Source organism: Herpailurus yagouaroundi, unplaced genomic scaffold (assembly GCF_014898765.1).
Source record: "Herpailurus yagouaroundi ecotype Mexico unplaced genomic scaffold, PumYag 67793, whole genome shotgun sequence".
In the NCBI taxonomy this organism is placed as follows: Eukaryota; Metazoa; Chordata; class Mammalia; order Carnivora; family Felidae; genus Herpailurus; species Herpailurus yagouaroundi.
The window spans coordinates 24859221-24881854 of NW_024420586.1; the positions used below are offsets into that span (position 1 = coordinate 24859221).

At 41.1% G+C, this 22634-nt stretch overlaps 2 pseudogenes; both read left to right on the top strand.

Moving 5' to 3' along the window:
- The first annotated feature begins 7634 nt into the window (after window positions 1-7634).
- Window positions 7635-8669, top strand: LOC121026013 (retinol dehydrogenase 12-like; annotated as a pseudogene).
- An 11927-nt stretch (window positions 8670-20596) lies between these two features.
- LOC121026014 (E3 ubiquitin-protein ligase RNF138-like) lies at window positions 20597-22014 on the top strand (annotated as a pseudogene).
- The last annotated feature ends 620 nt before the right edge of the window (window positions 22015-22634 follow it).

The following is a 22634-nucleotide window of genomic DNA, read 5'->3' on the forward strand; positions in this document are numbered from 1 at the left end:
GGCAGTTAGGAGTTACATGTTGAATGCCAGGGAATATGATAGGAAAAGGTGGGATTCAGTAGGCAGAGAGGGAAAGGTTAGGACATGAGGTCCCTGGGTGGGAAAAAAAAAAAACAAACATGTCTTGTAACAATGCTGGGAGCTTCTGACCACAGCAAACCCCCTCGGGCATAAAGTTTCTCTTTAGAAACAGATATCTGTGCCTTATGCCCCAAATAAGGGCATATTAGAAGATAAACCTGACTGTGAAGAGGAGAGTCAACACTTGCTGAACATGTTTGAATGAGAGCTCAAAAATAAAGGAAATATAAATGAAAATGGAATCAACTTAGAAAAGAAGAGAAGGGATTGTAAGAAGTAAGGGAGATGATTCATTTTCAGAAGTACCAATTAAAAGCTGTGCTGTCTAGTTAACAGTAGGTTTACAATCTATTGGAAATATATATGAACGTCCCCCCTATAATGGAGTCCCAAACCCTCAGACACTTAACTTCTTGGTTCTTCCCCTCTCCGTTTTGAGGGCTTTGCAATGAGCATGCACTAAAGAACTGAAGTTCTGCGTCACCTCAGGAAACATACATTTGTTCCAATCAGACTACTTTTTACCTTACGTGGGCATAGGTGATGTCTGGGTAAGGCTGTAACCTCCGTAGTACTCAGCCAATGAGGAATCAGAGGAGGGTCTTGTGTGCTGGGAGATAAATTGCCTGCTGTGACTGCCCCGAATGTGCCTGTCCATCAGACACCTGCTCTTGCAAGAATGTTGATTAAAGCCTCATTTCACGGGCCTCTGAGTCTCTGCAGTCCTCCTTTGATTGAGTCAGTGGGCTTATTTCTCACATGACCTCAACAGGATGTCAGCACTGTCAGAGTCCCCCAGGATGTGACAGCAGCAGGTGCTTAAAGACAATGTCACTGGTCCTGTGTGTGGTTGTATTAGGGTTTGGACATCAGCTAGAGATGCTGCAGCCAACACCGTTAGAGGAGAGAAGAACAAAAGAGGAAGAATGTGGGAGAGAGAGAGAGAGAAAGGCCTCTGAGAGGCTTTAAGAGAAAGAGAATGGAGAGAAGAAGATGAAGAGAGTCAGAAAGAGATAAGCAAATAAAACCAGAGACAAAGTGGGCAACTAACTTGGCGAGTCAGGTATGGAGGGTATCCTGCCCAAGGAACACCAACCCAACTCACAGGTAGAACTGAAGTGTACCAATGAGAATCTATGTCAAGGATCTGGCTACACCAGCCTCTCTCTGGTAGAACACTTGCCCTGTTATCTGTCCAACTGGGTCCCTACTCCAGGATAAATTCACATGTCTAGTGAAACCTGTGGAGAAAATTCCCAAGGGAAAGGTCAAGAGCTAAGGACTGATGCCTTCCTCCCACTGAAGAGGCCTTGGAAGGGGCTTGTGAGGGACTAAAGGAAGCAGAGAAACTGCTCTATCCCTAGAAGCAGCCAGGGTATCCCTAGGGCAGGAGTGAGGAATCTATATCTGACACCCTTGGGATGGGGCTGCAGAAAGTGTCCTCTCTCTGTGCTGCCTGTGCCCCAATAGGTCATTTTGTCCAACCCTCTGCCTCCAGGTAGCCAAGTATCAGGACATACCAGTCGCACCAGTGGATTCAAAGGCCTCAGGGGAGGAGGCCTGTGTCCCAGGTTTCTCAGCAGATGGCCCAAACTGCTTTGCTTTGCAGCTTTGCAGGTTAAAAGGAATTAAGGGCCAGGGGCCAGTGGAGCCATGGGAAATTCTGGGCCAGAGAAGGAAAAACAATTAATTACTCAGGATTTGATGAGCAGTGGCATCTGGATTTCAACAGCTAGAGGCAGTGTGAATCTCAACATCCATCTGGAATGAGGTGCTAAGCTTGAACGTCAGTGCCACCCTTCAAGGGTACTGTGTTTGGTGATCCAGCTTGCTTTGGCTACTGTTGTAGGAACCCAGGTTACACAATCCCAGCCCCATTAACATATCAGTTCTGCTGGGTGATTCAGACCACAGGGCTGGGCCATCGTCTGGACATTAAGCCTTCAGGAGCTGATGAAGCTGTTGCAGCAGGGAAAGGAGGGTCAAGGTCACTGCAAGTAGAGAGTATTTCAGCCCTGGATGCTTGTGAATTAGGGCCTATACTGAGCTTACCCTTCCCATCCTTCAGAGGCTTATCTCAGAAGCTCATCACCTCTACTTCCATTCCTCCAGAGTTTCTAGACCAGTCCAGTTTCCAAGAAACATATCTCAAAATAGATAATCTGATTCCACAGCATGAATTCATTCTTTTTTAAAAATATATTATTTATTTGGGGCACCTGGGTGGCTCAGTCAGTTGAGCATCCGACTTCAGCTCAGGTCATGATCTTGCAGTGTGAGTTCGAGCCCCGCATTGGGCTCTGTGCTGACAGCTCAGAGCCTGGAGTCTGCTTCGGATTCTGCGTCTCCCTCTCTCTCTGCCCCTCCCCCACTCATGCTCTGTCTCTGTCAAAAATAAAAATAAACATTAAAAATTTTTTTAAAGAAATAAAATATTATTTATTTATTTTGAGAGAGACACAGTGCGAGCAGGGGAGGGGAGAGATACAGAATCCCAAGCAGACTCCACACTGTCAGCATAGAGCCCGGTTTGGGGGCTTGAACTCATGAACCGTGAGATCATGACCTGAGCTGAAACCAAGAGTTGGGCGCTTAACCGACTGAGCCACCGAGATGTCCCATGAATTTGGTCTAGCTTAATCAACTGCAGTGGCATTTGGATTTTAACAGTTAGAGGCAGTGCTCTTAAGCACCAGCAACAAACCTGCAGTCCAACAATGTCAAGTTTATTGACCCTTTTCAATGAGGGAAACTACACACCAGAAGAACCATGGGACATCTCACCACATAAAAGAAAAGGTACAATTTTTATAGGATTTGAGGAAAGGATAAACAAAATTTTAATGTTTATTTTTAAGAGGGAGAGACAGACAAACAGACAGAGAGCATGAGTGGGGGAGGGGGAGAGAGAGGGAGACACAGGATCCAAAGTAGGGTCCAGGCTCTGAGCTGTCGGCACAGAGCCCGATGGGGGACTCGAACCCATGGACTAAGAGATCATGACCTGTGCCGAAGTCAGACACTCAACCGACTGAGCCACCCAGGCACCCTGGAAAGGACAAAATATTTTTTTAATTTTTTTTTAACGTTTATTTATTTTTGAGACAGAGAGAGACAGAGTATGAACGGGGGAGGGTCAGAGAGAGGGAGACACAGAATCTGAAACAGGCTCCAGGCTCTGAGCTGTCAGCACAGAGCCCGATGCGGGGCTCGAACTCACGGACCGCGAGATCATGACCTGAGCCAAAGTCGGCCGCTTAACCGACTGAGCCACCCAGGCGCCCCTGGAAAGGACAAAATTTATATGAAATTTAAATGAGCCCTGCTAGGGGAACCTGGGTGGCTCAGTCGGTTGAGCGTCTGACTTCAGCTCAGGTCATGATCTAGCAGTTTGTGAGTTCGAGTCCCACGTCAGGCTCTGTGCTGACAGCTCAGAGCCTGGAGCCTGCTTCAGATCCTGTGTCTCCCTCTCTCTCTGCCCCTTCTCCACTCATATTCCTCTCTCTCTCTCTCTCTCTTTCTCCAAAATAAATAAAAACATTTAAAAAATAAATTAAAAAAAATAAATGAGCTACATCTGTCTACATTGTGTTGTCTGCATAAGTACATTTATTGTGAGGCTCACATCTGCATATTTACTTATTTCTAATGCAGAATTTCTCAACCTCAACAATATTGACATCTTGGGCTAGATAATTATTTGTTGTGGGAGGTTATCTTGTGCATTGTAGGATGTTTAGCATCATCTCTGGCCTCTATCCACTAGATGCCAGTGGCCCCCTCAACCCAATCATGACAAAATTTTGCAGACATTGCCAAATGTCCTTTGGGGAGCAAAATTACCCCTGGTTGAGAACCACTGTTCTAATCGTTTATTGATAGTGAATATGGTAGTGAATAGTCAGTAAAGGATTTTGTGGAATGACTTCTGTTCACTTTTCTATACATAATTTAGGGTGATACATTAAATGAAAGACGCATTAAAATGACAAATCTGTTAAAAGCAAGCCCATTGGCTAAAAAGACAATGTCAGTGGGGTACCTGGGTGGCTCAGTTGGTTAAGGGACGGACTCCTGATTTTGTCTCAGGTCAAGATCTTATGGTTTGTGGGATCAAACCCTGCATGGGGCTCTACACTGACAGCATGGAGCCTGCTTGGGATTCTCTCTTTCTCCCTCTCTCTCCTCTCCCACTCACATGCACACACTCTTTCTCTCTCTCTCTCTCTCTCTCTCAAAATAAATAAACATTAAAAAAAAAGTAGCCTAATAGGGGCGCCTGGGTGGCTCAGTCAGTTGAGCATCTGACTTCAGCTCAGGTCATGATCCTGCATTTCATGAGTTCGAGCCCCACATCCGGCTCTGTGCTGACAGCTCGAAGTCTGGCGCCTGCTTCGGATTCTCTCTCTCTCTGCTCCTCCCCCACTTGCACTTTCTCTGTCTCAAAATAAATAAACATTAAAAAATTTTAAGTAGCCCAATAAAAAATAGGCAATAGATTTGAGAAGATATACAGATGAGAAATAAATACATGAAAATATGCTCAGCATCATTGTCAATAAAGAAATGTAAATTTAAAACATAAAAACCTGGGGCACCTGGGTGGCTCAGTCCAGTGAACGTCTGACTCTTGATTTCAGCTCAGGTCGTTATTCCAGGGTTGTGGGATCAAGCCCCATGCTTAGTGTGGAACCTGCTTGGGATTCTCTCTCTCCCCCTGCTCCTCTTCCCCACTCATGCTCTCTCTCTCTCTCTTTCTCTCTCTCTAAATTAAAAAAAAAAATTAGGAGCACCTGGGTGGCTTAGTCTGTTAAGAGTCTGACCTCAGCTTAGGTTATGATCTCTCAGTTTGTGGGTTCAAACCTTGCATCGGGCTTCACCCTGATAGCTCAGAGCCTGGAGCCTGGTTCAGATTTCTTTGTCTCCCTCTCTCTCTGCCCCTCCCCTGCTTGTGCTGCCTCTTTCTCTCTCAAAAATATATACATAAAGGCATACCACTACACACTTAATAGAATGGCTAAAATTAAAATGACCATAATAAATATTGGCATTTATGTGGAGGAGCTGGACCTCTCGTACACTGCTAATTTGGGAAACAGTTTGATAGTTCCTTTAAATTCTAACTGTGCAACGGGGCATCTGGGTAGCTCAGCCAGTTAAGCATCTGACTCTTGATTTCAGCTCAAGGGATCAAGCCCCTCATTGGGCTCTGCACTGACAGCACAGAACATGCTTGGGATTCTTGCTCTCCCTCTCTCTTTGCCCCTCCCCTGCTCACTTTCTCTATCTCTCTCTCTCTCAAAATAAATAAATAAACATTAAAAAAAAATCTAACCATGTATCTGCCATATGATCCAGCTATCCCATTCTTAGTTGTTTTCCAAGAGAAAAGAAAATATGTCTATACAAAGACATGTACAATATTTGCATGGCAAGTGTATTTGTAATAGTCAAAAACTGAAAACAACCTAAATGTCCATCAACAAATGAATGGAAAAGCAAATTAGAGTATATGCATATTACACAACATGGATGAATCTCAAAATAATACTGAGTGAAGGAAGTTATACGAATAAGGGTACTATTTATATAAAACTTTATAAAAATGCAAACTAAACTTTAGTGACAGGATCAGTGAATGTGTGAGAGTGGGGATGAGAGTGGGGAGAGTGATGAATATATTTAAGATCTGGATTATGGTGAATATGTGTAATATATAAACTCATTAAATTGTACACTTCTAATATGTATAATTTATTGTATGACAATTATATCTCAATAAAGTTTTTTTTCAAAAATTTTAATGCTTATTTATTTTTGAGAGAGCGAGACAGAGCACAAGCAGGGGAGAGGCAGAGAGAAGGGGAGACACAGAATCCAAAGCAGATTCCAGGCTCTGAGCTGTCAGCACAGAGCCTGACGCAGGGCTCAAACCCATGAGCTGTGAGATCATCATGTTCTGAGCTGAAGTCAGATGGTTAACCGACTGAGCCACCCATGCACCTCAATAAAGCTATTTTTAATGTCATAGGTTACAATAGTCTACATGGCCAATCATATCAGAAATACATGCAAGAAAGTCTAAGTTGTTGAACCATGAAACTGGTAGATATATTTTTCTGATATCATACTCAACAGCAGTGGTTTACCTTGAGGAAAATAATACCAACTCTTAAATCTTGAGTTCCCCTACCTATGTCAAATGATAGCTACAATTTGTGCAAGATTCCGTCTTTATGTTACACTTAATATAAAGTTTAATTTTTAAGAAAAGATATTGAAATATAGAGTGAAAAAAATCTTGGGCTCAATGAACAATATTCTTCAGGAATCATGGAAAACTCCCAGAGCCACATGATGCTGGCTTTTTCATCCATCCAGCCTGGAGTCAGAAGGTACACAGCATCCTGGCTCATGGTACAGGCTTTGCCCCCATACAGGGATCTGTCACCACCACTGGGCAGAGAGTGTCTCTTGTTGTCTTTGTAGAAAATTACTGAGCACAGAGACCTCCACCATCCTGGTTTTTCACACCACAGTCTGCAGCCCTAAGAGTTGGCAAGTCTGTCCATACAACTGGCCATAGACTTTCCTGCTTGCAGACGTGTCCATCATTTACATATGCCCTCTGCATGTGCTGGGGTTTACAATCTCCTCCTAACATTATTTTGAAAGATCAGCCAGACATGGTCTTCGTCTATTCCTCTACTACTTGTTAACTGACTCTGGGCAAGTCCTGGCCTCTTGAAACTACATCTGTGATATGGGGCAATAAGGACATCTATATCATATCCTCCTGGGAGTGTATGTTACAATCTCTTGTGAAACCAGAAGAAAGTAAACACAGAACAAATGTATGATATTATTGCCACCATGTTCATGATTTAATAATAACAGCTAATATTTGTTGATCACTCACAATGTGCCTAGCCCTATGCTAAGTGCTTTACAAGTACAAGTTACAACAGCCCTGTGAAGTTATTACTTCATTTCACAGAGGGAGAAATGGAGAGTCAGAAAGGTTAAGTAACTTGCCCAAGGTCATCAGATGTTGAGGCTGGAAAGCGAATTCAGGTCTGTCTGACCACAGAGCCCACATCCCTCCCACCAGTCTCCACTGACTTCTGCCCATGTGGCCTCAGAAAGCTCTGGTCACTCCTTTCCAAACCCAGTGATCCTAGAACTTCAGAACAAGGTGTCTGATTTACTCCTTGTAGTAGGCTGAATAATGCCCCCCAAAGATATTAAGCCATAATCCATGGAACCTGTAAATGTTACCTTATTTGGAAAATGGTTCTTTGTAAATATGATTAAGTTAAGGCTGTTGAGATAGGGAGATTATCCTGGATTATCTCGGTGAGCCTTAAATGCAACCACATGTGTCCTTGTAAGAAAGAGGCAAGCCAAGATGTTACTGAGTGCCCAGGAGCTAGAGAAGCTAAAGAAGGGGGAGAGAGAAGCAACCAAAGGTTGGACCCAGACCAGGAGACAAAGCCAGAGTTGGAATAAAAGCTGCTTTTGCTAAAGAAGCAGCAACTAAAAAAATTGAAAAGATGCCAGTTATCTTTGGACTGCTCACCTCCTTCCTTTCTCTCCAATATGTGATAGCTCCATCCATTAGGAAGTTCTTTGCTGCTGGGGTATGGAGAACAAACATGCAGCTTCCCAGGAAGATAGGAGTGATCACTGGAGCCAACATAGACATTAGCAAGGAGACAGAGAGCTTGGTAGCAGAGGAGCCCAACTATGCATTGCCTACCAAGATATACTTAAGGGGGATAATCTGGCCAGTGAAATCTAGGCCAATACAAAGAACTCTCAGATGCTAATTCAGAAACTGGACCCGTCCAATACCAAATCCACCTGAGCCTTTGCTAAGGGCTTTCTGGCCGAGAAAAAGCAGCTCCATATTTTGACCAACAAAGCAAGAGTGATAATGCATCCATATTCCAAGACAGCTGGTGACTTTGAAACCCACCTAGGAGTCAACCACCTGGGCCACTTCTTTTGTGCCCACTTGCTCCTGGAGCTGCTGAAAACGTCTGCACCCTCACAGGTGATGAACCTGTCATCAGTAACTCACCATGCTGGCAAGATTCATTTCCACAAACTCTAGGGTAAGAAGCACTACAGCCAGGAGTTTTGCTCATTGCCACAGCTAGGTGGCCAATATATTTTTAATTGGGAACTGGCCAAGAGGCTCCAAGGCACAGGGGTCACCACCTATGCAGTGCACCCAGGCATCATCTACTCCCAACTGGTCTAGCACTACTTCTTGTTGTGCCTGCTCTGGAGGGTCTTCTCCCACTTCATCAAGTCAACATGGTAGGGGGCACAGACCAGCCTCCACTGTGCCTTGGTTGAGAGCCTGGAGCCCTAGTGTGACAAGTACCTCAGTGACTGCAGGAGGACCTGGGTGCCCCAAGGGTCTGAAATAGCAAAACCATTGAGTGCCTGTAGAATGTCACTGTGAGCTTCTAAAAATCCAGGACCAGTCCGGCCACAATGAAAAGGGACAAAGGAGAAGGCCCACCCTGAAATATTGTCCTTCTGGTGGAGCTATTGTTGAAAATCTTGCCCTACTCTGATTCTCCTGACCCTTATAGAAACCTTTGCCTATCCAACACTCTTGTGAAGTTGGTTCATGGTACAAGACATTCACATCTACAGAGTATTCTCCAAGACTTACAAGAATTAGCTGTTCTCTTGGGGCAGGAGGACTGGGCAGATCCCAGGTTGGTCATGGGGAAAGCAGAAGAGCCTGGGAAATTGGGGCAATTTTTTCACTAATACCAGAAATGCCAGCCAGCATGCTCAGCTGAGGTAACAGGAGCATCAGTGTTTCATATTTCCAGGGACAGTAAGACTCAAACTTTTGACTGATTGCTTTCATCTTTGAAATACTAGTCACTCAGGAAATACCAGTCATTCAGGAAATAGGAAATTTTTGGTTAACTTTGGACAACTTTCATTTCTTCCTCTGAGCACATTGGAGCTATTGCATGAAGCTGGACCCTCCCATTTTCTTTTTTTCAGTTTTTTTTTGTATTAAGAAATTTTCCAGGCTTTATTGAGATATAATTGACACATAACATTGAGTAAGTTAAGAGCTACCCATTTTCAATCATGCAGATGGTTTCCTTTTCATTTTTTTTTTTTCAACGTTTATTTCTTTTTGGGACAGAGAGAGACAGAGCATGAACGGGGGAGGGGCAGAGAGAGAGGGAGACACAGAATCGGAAACAGGCTCCAGGCTCTGAGCCATCAGCCCAGAGCCCGACGCGGGGCTCGAACTCACGGACCGCGAGATCGTGACCTGGCTGAAGTCGGACGCTTAATCGACTGCGCCACCCAGGCGCCCCTGGTTTCCTTTTCAAAAGAGTCCCCTTTACCTCAATTTTTAGAGAAAATAAAGACTGTGCATTGAAAAGACAAAAGAAATAAGTAGGAGATTTAAGAGATACACACAGAAGAAGGCAATGTAAAGATTAAACACAGAAAGATATGAGGAGGTTAACCTTGAAGATTGTAGCAATGCCACCAAAAGTCAGGGAATAAAGACAGTGACAGGAACTGGAAGAGGTAAGGTAAGGCATGATTCTCCCTAGAGCCTGTGGAGGGAACACAGCCCTCTGACAGCTTCATATTGACCGGTGATACTGATTTCAGACATATGGCCTACAGAACCATGAGAAAATAATTTTCTGTTGTTTGTGTCAACAAGTTTGTGGTAATTTGTTATAGCAGCCAGAGGAAACTAATACAGATTTTGGTACCTGGAAGTGGAAAGCTGCCATAACAAATACCTAAAAGTGTGAAAGTAAATTTGGAGTTGGATAATGGATAGAGGCTAGAAAAATGTTGAGAAGCTTGATGGAAAAATCCTAGATTGAATTAAACAAATTGTTGGTAGAAATATTAACACTGAGTGTTACTCTGGTGAGATCTCAGAAGGAAGTGAAGAGCATGGAAGATAAAACATATATCATTTTAGAAAATACATGTATTGTCAAAAGTAAAATGTTAGAAATATGAATATTAAGGGTTATGCTGGTGGTAAATAGGAAGGAAATGAGGAGCATGTTATTGGAAACTGGAGGAAAGGCAATCTTTGTTACACACTGACAAAACTTACCTGAATTATGTCCTACCATCATGTGGAAAGCAGAAATTATAGGTGACAAACTTGGATATTTAGCTGAGAGGATTTCTAAGCAAAGTGTTGAAGGTATGGCCTAATTTATTCCTGCTGCATTAGTTAAGTGTCAAAGGAAAGAGATAAATTGAGGAAAGAACTATTAAGCAAAATAGGTCCAGGACTTGGTGATTTGGAAATTTTTCAGCATATCAACATTGTAAAATACACAAAATTAAGCTATTTACTCTCATGAAGGTGTCTATGGTGAGAAAGTCAAGAATGTGGTTGTGTTTGCTAATACTGAAGAGAGTAAGTGTGTGACTCATGAATCTCTTCAACCATCTCAGCCATAGCTAGGAATAGAGATGGGATTATCTGGGAAGGATCTGTGCAAGACCCTATGGACTAATGGCATGAATTGCTGTGACATATGGGAAATCTACAAGGTTTTTGAGAATATCATTAGAAAAATTGCCAGAATGGACTGAAAGAGGCAGAGGCAGAGGCAGGACAAACTGGAGGAAGACTGTTAGACTCCCAAAATGTTACAGACACAAAGAAAGGATAATAAAACTGGAGATTTTTACCTCTTAGTCCCCTTTATCGATTTTTCCCATCCCCCTCATTTGGTGACCACAAGTTTGTTCTTTGTATTTATGACTGTTTTTGTTTTATTCTGTTTGTTCACTTATTTGGTTTTTTAGATTCCACATATAAATGAAATCATACAGTATTTGTCTTTCTCTGTCTGACTTATTTCACTTAGTGTAACACCCTCTAGGTCCATCCATTTTGTTGCAAATGACAAAGTTTGATTCTTTTTTGCATATATATTTATGGCATGTATATATCACATATCCTTTATCTATAGATGAACACTTAGTTTGCTTTCCAAAACTTGGCTGTTGTAAATAATGCAATAAACATAGGGGTGCATATATATTTTTGAGCTAGTGTTTTCATTTTCTTTGAGTAAACACACAGAAGTGGAATTGTTGAATTGTATGGTATATCTGTTTTAATTTTTTGAGGAACCTCCGCATTGTTTTCCACAGTGGCCATACCAATTTACACTCCCACCAACAGTACATGAAGATTCCCATTTTTCCACATCTTCACCAACACTTGTTGTATCTTATCTTTTTGATACTAGCCATTTGGACTGGTGTGAGGTGATATCTCATTGTAATTTTGATTTACATTTTCCTAATGTTTAGTGATGTTGAAGATCTTTTCATGTGTCTGTTACCCATCTCAGTGTCTTACTTGGAAAAAGGCCTATTCAGATCCTATGCCTATTTTTTAATCAGATTGTTCATTTTTATGGTTTTGATTTGTATGTGCTCCTTATATATTTTGGATATTAACCCCCTATCAGATATGTCATTTGTGAATATCTTCTCCCATTCAGTAGGTAGGTTTTTTATTTGTTGATGGATTCCTTCACTGTGCAAAAGCTTTTTGGTTTGATATAGTACCAATTGTTTATTTTTTATTTTGTTGCCCTTGCTTCAGGAGACAGATACAAAAACATATTGTTAAGACCAATGTCCAAGAGTTTACTACCTAATTTTTCCTTTAGGAGCTTTAAGGCTTCAGGTCTTACATTTAGGTCTCTAATTCATTTCGGTGTTATTTATGTATATGGTGTAAGAAAGTGGTCCAGTCATTCTTTAGCATGTAACTGTACAGTTTTCCCAACATCAACTTATTGAAGAGACGATCTTTTCCCCACGCTATAATCTTGCCTCCTTTGGCATAGGTTAATTAACCATATAAGCATGGGTTTATTTTTAGGTTATCTATTTGGTTCCATCAATCTATGTTATTGTCTATTTTTGTTCCAGTACCATAGAGTTTTGATTACTATAGCTTTGTAGTATGGTTTGAAATCTATACTATACTAACTTTCTATGTTATAGTATGATACCTCCAGCTTTGTTCTTATTTCTCAAGATTGCTTTGGCTATTCAGGAACTTTTGTGATTCCATACAAGTTTTAGAATTGCTTGTTCTAGTCCTGTGAAAAAAGTTATTGGTATTTTGATAGGGATTACATTGAATCTGTAGATCACTTTGGATATTATGGACATTTTAACAATATTAATTCTTCCAATCCATGACTATGGTATATCTTTTAAATTATTTGTGTCATCTTCAATTTATTTCATTAATGTCATATCTTTCAGAATATGGGTCTTCCACCTCTGTAGTTAAATTTATTCCTAGGTGTTTTAGCCTTTTTGATGCACTTGTAAATAAGATTGTTTTATTAATTTATCTTTCTGATAATCTGTTATTAGTGTACAGAAATGCAACATATTTTTGTATATTAATTTTCTTTCCTGAAACTTTATTCAATTAAATTTATTAATTTTAATAGTTTTTCAGTGGGGTCTCTAGGGTTTTCCCATATATAGTATCATATCATCTGCAACTAATGACACTTTTACTTCTTTCTTACCAATTTGGATGTTTTTTATTTCTTTTTCTTGCCTAATTATTGTGACTAGAACTTTCAGCACTATGCTGAATAAAAGTGGTGAGTGAGCATTCTTATCTTGTTCCTGATCTTAGAGCAAAGGCTTTCAGCTTTTCACTATTGAGTATGATATTAGTTGTGGGTTTGTCATATACGGCCTTTATTATATTGAGGTATGTTCCCCCATACCCACTTTGTTGAGTTTTTTTTTAATATCATGAATGGATGTTGAATTTTGTCAAATGCTTTTTCTGCATCTATTGAGATGGCTGTATAATTTCCATTTTTAATTTTGTTGATGTGGTGTATCACGTTGATTTGTGAATTTTTTTTAATTTTTGTAATATTTACTTATTTTTGAGAGAGAGAGAGAGAGAGAGAGACAGAGCGCAAGTGGGGAAGGGGCAGAGAGAGATGGAGACACAGAATCCAAAGCAGGCTCCAGCCTGTGATCTATCAGCACAGAACCTGATGCAGGGCATGGACTCACGAACCATGAGATCATGACCTGAGCTGAAGTTGGAAACTTAACCAACTGAGCCACCCAGATGCCCCTGAATTTTATTTATTTATTTATTTATTTATTTGAGAATATCGAACCATCTTCCATCTCTGGAATAAATACCACTTGATCTTCGTGAATGATCCTTTTTATGTATTATTGAATTAGGTTTGCTAATGTTTTGTTGAGGACTTTTGCATCTATATTCAACAGGGATATTGGACTGTAATTTTCTTTTTTTGTAGTGTCTTTATCTGGGTTTGGTATCAGGGTACTGCTGCCCTTGAATGAATTTGGAAGTGTTCTTTCTTCTTTGAGTTCTTGGAATAGTTTGATAAAGATACATATTAACTCTCCTTTAACTGTTTGGTAGACAGGGGCCTGGGTGATTCAGTCGGTTAAGCATCTGACTATTGATTCTGGCTCAGGCCATGATCTCATGGTTCATGAGATAGAGCCCCACATTCGACTCTGCACTGACAGTGTAGAGCCTGCTTGGGATTCTCTCTCCCTCTCTCTCTGCCCCTTCCCCATTGGCGCTCTCTCTCTCTGTCTCAAAATATTAAATGTATATTTGGTAGAATTCACCAGTAAAGCCATCTGTACTGGCGCTGGTGCTGGACTTTGTTTGTTGGGAGGTTTTTGTTTACTGAGTCAAAATCCTTTAGTAATCAGTCTAGTCAGACTTTCTATTTTTAAAAATATTTTTAATGTTTATTTATTTTTGAGAGAGAGAGAGAGAGAGAGAGAGAGAGAGACCGTGGGGGGAAGGGGAAAGAAGGAGAGAGAGTGGGGACAGGGGATCTGAAGTGGGCTCTGTGCTGACAACAGAGAGCCTGATGCGGGGCTCATACTCATGAACCATGAAACCATGACCTGAGCCAAAGTCGGTCACTTAACCGATTGAGCCACCTAGGCACCCCTAGATTTTCTGTTTTTTATGATTCAGTCTTGGAAGATTGTAAATTCTAGGAAATTACCCATTTTTCTATGTTGTCCAATTTGTTATATAATTATTCATAATTCTCTTATAATCCTTTATATTGCTGTAGTGTCCGTTTTCTTTCCTTCCTAATTTTATTTATTTGAGTCCTCTTTTTCTTAATGAGTCTGGCTAAAGGTTTATCAATTTTGTTTAAATTTTCAAAGAACCAGTTTTGCATTTCACTAATCTTCTTTATTGATTTTTGTCCCTATTTCATGTATTTCCATTCTGATCTTTATGATTTCCTTCCTTCCACTAACTTTGAGCTTTGTTCTTCTTTTTCTATTTCCTTTAGGTGTAAGCTTAGATTGTTTATTTGAATTTTTCTTTTTCTTTAGGTAGGCCCATATCAGCATAAACACTCAGAACAGTTTTTGTTGTGTCCCAAAGATTTTGGAATGTTGGGTTTCCATTTTTATTTGTCTCAATGTATTTTTTTATTTCCTCTTTGATTTTTTTATTGACCCATTAGTTGTTTAGTAGCATATTGCTTAATTTCCATTTATTTTTTCCAGTTTTTTCTTTGTAATTGATTTGTAGTTTCATACCATTATATAGTCAGAAAAGATGCCTGATATGATTTTAATAATGTTCAAATTATTGAGACTTGTTTTGTGGCCTAACATGTGATCTATCCTGCAGAATGTTCCATGTGCACTTGAAAAGAATATGTATTCTGCTGTTTGGGAATGGAATGCTCTGTATATATCTGTTAAGTCCATCTGGTCTAATGTTTCATTCATACCCATCATTTACTTATTGATTTTCTTTTTTTAATGTTTATTTATTTATTTTGATGGGGGAGGGGGTAGAGGGAGAGAGAGACAACCCCAATCAGGCTCTGTGCTAACAGCACAGAGCCCAATGTGGGGCTTAATCTCACAAACCATGAGATCATGATCTGAGCCGAAATCAAGAATTGGATGCTTAACCAACTGAGCCACCCAGGAGCCCCTGTTTATTGATTTTCTATCTGGATGATTGAACCATTGATGTGAGTGGTGTGTCGAAGTCCCCACTATTATTATTATCAATTTCTCCCTTTATGTCTGTTAGTATTTGCATTATATATTTAGATGCTCCTATTTTGGTGCATAGATATTTACAATTTTTATACCCTCTTGTTATATTCCTCTTTACCATTATGTTATACCCTTCTTTATCTCTTGTTACAGGCTTTGTTTTAAAAGCTATTTTGTCTGATATAAGTATTGCTACCCCAGCTTTTTTTCTCATTTCCATTTGCATGGAATATCTTCTTCCATCTCTTCACTTTCAGTCTGTATGTGTCTTTAGGTCTGAAGTGAGTCTGTTGCGGGCAGCATATAAATGGGTCTTGTTTTTTTTAATCCATTTAGTCGCCCTATGTCTTTTGATTGGATAATTTATTCCATTTACACTTAAAGTAATTGTTGACAGGTAAGTACTTATTGCCATTTTGTTAATTGTTTTCTGGTTGTTTTTGTAGTTCTTTTCTGCTTTCCTCTTCTCTTGCCCTCTTCCATTATGATTTGATTATTTTCTTTAGTGTTATGCTTGGATTCCTTTTTATTTTATTTTTGTGTGTGTGTGTATCTATTATAGGTGTGTGGTCTGTGGATATCATGAGCTTCATATGTAACACCCTATATAGATAGCAATCTTATTTAAATCTATAGTTGTTTAAGTTCAAACACATTCTAAGATCACTATATTTCTACTCCCTCCCCTCCTGAATGTTTCATGTACTTGATGTCATAATTTGCATTTCTATTTTGTGTATCACTTAACTACTTATTGTAGATATATTTGATTTTACTACTTTTGTTTTTTAATCTTCATACTAGCTTTATAAGTTATTAATCTACTACCTTTACTATATGCTTGCTTTTACCAATTTTTTATTTCTCAATTTTCTTACATCTCGTAATGACCTTCTTTTTTTCCATGTAAAGGAGTCTCTTTAACATTTCTTGAGAGCCTGATTTAGTGGTGATAAACTTCTTTAACTTTTGTTTGTATGGGAAACTCTTTATTTCCCCTTAAATTTTGAATGATAATCTTGCTGAAGTAGTTTTGATTGCAGGTTTCTTTATCCTTCATCACTTTATTTTTTTTATTTTAAAATTTTTTTTTCAACGTTTATTTATTTTTGGGACAGAGAGAGACAGAGCATGAACGGGCGAGGGGCAAAGAGAGAGGGAGACACAGAATTGGAAAGAGGCTCCAGGCTCTGAGCCATCAGCCCAGAGCCTGACGCGGGGCTCGAACTCACGGACCGCGAGATCGTGACCTGGCTGAAGTCGGAAGCTTAACCGACTGCGCCACCCAGGCGCCCCCTTCTTCTTTTTTTTTTTTTTAAATTCATCACTTTATTTTTTTTAATTAGGTAATGTTTATTTTCGAGACAGAGAGAGAGCATGAGAGATAGAGAGAGACAGGGAGGGGCAGAGAGAGAGAGGAAGACACGGAATCTGAAGCTGGCTCCAGGCTCTGAACTATCAGCACAGAGCCCGACACAGGGCTCAAACTCGTGGACCGCAATATCATGACCTGAGCTGAAGTTGGACATGTAACTGATGGAGCCACCAAGGCACCCCTCCTTCATCACTTTAAATGTATCATGCCACTCCCTTCTGGCCTGCAAAGTTTCTGCTAAAATATCAGCTGATAGCCTTAAGGGTGTTCCCTTGTATGTAACTAATTACTTTTCTCTTGCTGCTTTTAAGATTCTCTCTTTATCTTTAATTTTTGACATTTTAACTATTATGTGTCTTAGTGTGTACCTTTTGGGGCTCATTTATTTGGGGACTCCTGTGATCCCTGGACCAGAATATCTGTTTCCTTCCCCACGCTAGAGAAGTTTTCAGCTACCATTTCTTCAAATACGTTTTCTGCCCCTTTCTCTCTCTCTTCTCCTCTGGGACACCTACAACATAAATACTAATATGCTTGATGTTGTCTGAGAGGTCCCTTAACCTATCCTCATATTTTAAATTCTTTTTTTTTTTATTTTTGCTGTTTAGGTTGAATGATTTCCACTACACTGTCTTCCAGATAGTTTATCTGTTCTTCTGCATCCTCTAATCTTTTGTTGATTTCCTCTAGTATGTTTTTCGTTTCAGTTGTTATATTCTTCAGCTCTGATTTGTTTTTATATATGTATTTTTTCTCTCTTTGTTCACATTCTAAATGAGTTTATTCACTCCTTTCCCAAGTTCTGTGAGCATCTTTATGATGATTACTTTGAACTCTTTATCAGATAGACTGCTCATCTCCATTTCATTTAGTTCTTTTGCTAAGGTTTTGACTTATTCTTTCATTTGGAACATATTCCTCTGTCTCCTCATTTTATCTGATTCTCTGTGTTTGTTTCTGTGTATTAGGTAGGTCAGCTACATCTACTGGTCTTTAAGGTAGTGGCCTTAGTAGAAGGCATCTTATGGGACCCAGAAGCACAATCCCCTCTGATCACCAGAAGTGGGAACTCCAGGGGTGTCCCTTATGTAGGCTGCATGTGCCTTCCTATTGTGAATGGGCTACAACTGCTGTGAGAATGCTGGTGGGTGGGGCTGACCCCCAGCATGACTGCCTGAGAGGCCTGGTTGAAGCTGCTGTGGATTTGTTGGTGGGTAGAGTTATCCCCTGGTGTTACTGGCTGTGAGGCTTGTCCATGACTCTTACAGGCATGCTGGTGGAGGAAGCTGTGCTTCCCTGTCACAGGAATCACTTTGCAGGGGCACTGGTCCCAAAGGAGGCTGTCCATAGAAAGTGGTGGGGCAGGAGCTGCTTTGAAGGGGTGCCTATTGAAGTGGGTGCATTGGTAGGGTAGGGCTGCAAGGAGTCAGACAGGATAAGTGGTACTATCAAGGTAGATGGACAGTGACAGAACTGGTGCATGCCAACACTGGGCCAGCTAGGCACCTGTCAACACTTCTGTTCCAGGAAAATTTCCTACAGATCTCTACCCCTCCACCACATGCCCTAAAATTAGCCAATAAATCTTCTTCATATATGGCCTAGCTGCTTTTCAAACTGCTGCCTCTGTGCTGGGTGTCAGAGCAAGTGAGATTGTGTAAGCCCTTTAAAAACAGAGCCTTGGGGGGCACTTGGATGGCTCAGTTGGTTGGGCATCCAACTTCGGCTCAGGTCATGATCTCACTCACAGTTCGTGAGTTCAAGCCCCATGTCGGGCTCTGTGCTGACAGCTCAGAGCCTGGAGCTCATTTCAGATTCTGTGTCTCCCTCTCTCTCTACCTGTCCCTCGCTCACACTCTGTCTCTCTCTCTCAAGAATAAATAAACATTAAAAATACTTTTTTAATAAAAAAATTTTTTTAAACACAGAGCCTTGGTTTCCTACAGTCCACCAGCTCTCCCAGAGTTAAGCCCCACTGATTTTTTAAAGCCAAATGTTATGGAGGCTCATCTTCCTGGTGCATATCTTCAGGGCTGGGGGTACCCAATATGGAACTTGAACCCTTTGCTCCTCACAGAGGACCCCCATGTCTATCATATTCCTCCCACTTGTGGATTGTTACACCAGGGCTTTGGTTCCCAACCAGGTTTCATCTCTGCCTTTCCTACCCTTCTTGATAGGAATTTTTCTTCATATCTTTGGCTGTGGAAGAGGTTTTCTGCTAGTCTCCAAGTCATTCTCAGAAAGAGTTGCTTTAAATGTAGTTACAACCTTGATGTGTCTCTGGGAGGAGGTGAGTTAAGGATATTTCTACTCTGCCATCTTTCCCTCTAATAGTGATAACTTGATTTCTAGTGTCCAAGTCCAAAGAGGAATTTTAACCCAGGATGGATCATGCGAAGAGTTTCATCCATACTTATTTTAAGTGATGAGATTTGGTACTTTTGAGCTGATAATATGAAATGAGATTGTGGACTTGAGTTGATGCATTGAGAAATCTGGGTATTGGTGATGTAGTACATGTGTTTTGCATGTGGGATGGATGTGAATCTTCTGGGACCAGAGGTCAGATTATGGGAGACTGAATAATTTCACCTCTCCCACCAAAGATATTCTATTTCCTGGAATTTATGTGTGTTACCTACAATACCAACAAAAAAAAAAGACTTTGCCAGTGTGATTAAGTTAAAGATCATGATATAGGGGGATTATCCTAGATTATTTGGGTGGGTTCTAAATGCATCACAAGTGTTCTTATCAGAGGGAGGCACAGGGAAATTTGTCACCAACAGAAGATAAGAGGGGGATGTGACCATGGAGGTAGAGATTTGAATAATGCAGCCACAGCCAAGGAATGCTGGCAGCCTCCAGAAGCTGGAAGAGCAGAGAGAAGATTCTCTCCTAGAGCATCTGGAAGGAGTACAGCCTTGCTGACACCCTCTTTTCAGCTTAGAGAAACTAATTTTAGACCCTGGGAAAATAAATTTCTCTTGTTTTATTCCACAAAACTTTTGGTAAGTTGTTACAGCAGCCATAGGAAATTTGGGTGATCATTAGAGATTATGTAGATTATGTTGAAAGTCCCTTGTAGTTTTTCAACGTTTTTATTTATTTTTGGGACAGAGAGAGACAGAGGATGAACGGGGGAGGGGCAGAGAGAGAGGGAGACACAGAATCGGAAACAGGCTCCAGGCTCTGAGCCATCAGCCCAGAGCCTGACGCGGGGCTCGAACTCCCGGACCGCGAGATCGTGACCTGGCTGAAGTCGGACGCTTAACCGACTGCGCCACCCAGGCGCCCCTAAAGTCCCTTGTAGTTTTAAGATGCATTCATTCATTCAACTAACCAACAAATATTGAAAGCCATATAAAACAGTAATTAAAAGCACAGACTTTGGACTCAATTCAACTTGAGAGTGAATTGTGTGACCTTGATCAGGCAGCATAACTCTCTGAGCCCCAGTCTCCACATCTACACAATAGGGATAATAACAGTACTTAACTCAAGGTGAGGTTGTGAAAATTACATGGGATAATGCACACATACAGCTTTGTGCTGGGCACAAGGGTCATTGCCCTGTCCCTGTTCTAAGAGACCTATCATTCTGGGAGGAAAAACTTAGAGAGATCAAGACTGTGGACAGAAAGCACAGGAGGAATTGGGGACCCGTTGGAGGCACTGGTGGTAGGGGGTCGGAACGAATTCCTAGAGAAAGTATCTTCTGAGTCCCCTGAGGGACAGAGCAAGCTGTAATTATATGGATACTCTTTTTAATACTATTACTATTAAAATATTACTATTAAGGAGGAAAACATTCCTGGTTATCAGGTCTTCTAGAAAAAGCACATCTTTCAAAAACACCTATCAAAAACAGTGTAAAAAAAAAAAAAGTTTAAAATAATTCCTGTCCCTCACTGGGTTTGCACAGGGAGTCATGCAAGCCCCCACTTCCACGTTGGCTGCTGACACTGCTACCACCACCATCACTGCCTTGATCCTTTATCCCTCACCATGGCTGAGGACCTGTCTTCGGCCACGTCCTACACCAAAGATAATTTCTACTGCTCCACCTGTTAGGGGGGCTCCAAACCGCCATGGGGCCATGGCCTATCAGCACATTCTGTAAGAAATGTTTTCTGACTGGGGCGCCTGGGTGGCTCAGTCAGTTGAGCATTCGAATTCGACTCAGGTCATGCTGACAGCTCACAGCCTGGAGCCTGCTTCCAATTCTGTGTCTCCCTCTCTCTTTTCCCCTCCCCCCACTATCTCTCTCTCTCTCTCTCTAAAATAAATAAACATTGAAAAATTTTTTAAAGAAATGTTTTCTGATTTTAACGAGAGAGCAGAATACGTTGTCCCCTCTGTTATGGAAATGTGACTAGACTTAAGAGAGAATGTCCCGAACAAGCCTTAGACCTTGAAACTGTCATGATGAAGTTTTCAGGTAGTTGTAGATGCTGTGCAAAACAGATTAAATCCTGTTACTTGAGATATCATTACAAATTTTATTAAGAAGTATCAAGATGGGGGGGCACCTTGTTGACTCAGTCGGTTGAGCATCCAACTCTTGATTTCAGCTCAGATCATAATCTTGCAGTTCGTGCAATCAAGCCCCCCATCAGGCTCTGTGCTGAGTTCTGGGCCTGCTTGAGGTTCTCTCTCTCTCTCTCTCTCTCTCTCTCTCTCTCTCTGCTTCTCCCCTGCTCATACACTCTCTCTCCCTCAAAATAAATAAATAAATAAACTTAAAAAAAAATATCAAGATAAGGACATCTGGGTGGCTCAGTCAGTTGAGCATCCAACTGTTGATTTTGGCTCAGGTCATGATCCCAGGATCATGACTTCAAACCCTGCATCAGGCTCTGCACTGAGCATGGGGCCTACTTAAGATTCTTTCTTTCTCCCTCTGCCCCTCTCCCCTGCTCTCTCCCTCTCTCTCAAAAAGGAAAGCTTTCAAGATGAATATTGTGTTTCTTCTATCATTCCAAATTTTCAGATCTCTCAAGATTCAGTAGAGAACATTAATAGGAGAGAAACACTCACCTCTAACAACACAGAAATTTGTCAAGAGAATACAAGCTTTTCTGGACATCCCATCATTAAGTGTCCCTTTTGTCAAGGGTCAAATTTTACCTGACAGCGTTTATGGAATCACTGTAACAATGATCACATAGTTCCTATTTCAGACAGTACCGGTGATATGCCCTATTTGTGTGTCTCTTCCTCGGGGAGCTCCTAGCCAAATAACTAGAAATTTTGTTAGTCATCTAATCAAAGACATCAGTTTGATTATGGATAATTTGCTAATCTTCATCTAGAATGAGGAAATCCAATATGAGACTGCTGTTGAAGGATCGACTTATAAAGACTGTAGACATCTCTGCAGCTTTGTACCTGCAAATGCTATCTTTAATGGGACAACTACATGAAGTCTCTGTTTCAATAACTTCATACATATATTAATGAAAGGAATTCAATCTTTTAAAAGTTTAAAATTCTGAAGTCACTAGAGTAGTCCTAGAAAAGACCCCCATAGGGGCGCCTGGGTGGCGCAGTCGGTTGAGCGTCCGACTTCAGCCAGGTCACGATCTCGCGGTCCATGAGTTCGAGCCCCGCGTCGGGCTCTGGGCTGATGGCTCAGGGCCTGGAGCTTGTTTCCGATTCTGTGTCTCCCTCTCTCTCTGCCCCTCCCCCGTTCATGCTCTGTCTCTTTCTGTCCCAAAAATAAATAAACGTTGAAAAAAAAAAAAAGACCCCCATACCTGAGGAAGTTGGAGATTGATAGCAAGGATTTGAGGCGATGGTTTCATATTTCGCATTTATTAAAACTAAACAACAAATGCACAGAACAGAGCAGTACGCTGAAGAAAAAGGGACCATCTGAGCATGCGCACTTAAGGGCCTACGGAAGCTAGAGCGGCCAACTTTGGCAGAGCACAATCCTGCTTCAAGCGTGAAAATCAACCCACTGTGAAAAAAACGGTACTGTCCCTGGAGCTGGACTTAATAGACCCCGTGACTGACTCCCTTGCCTCGCCTACTTTCTTAC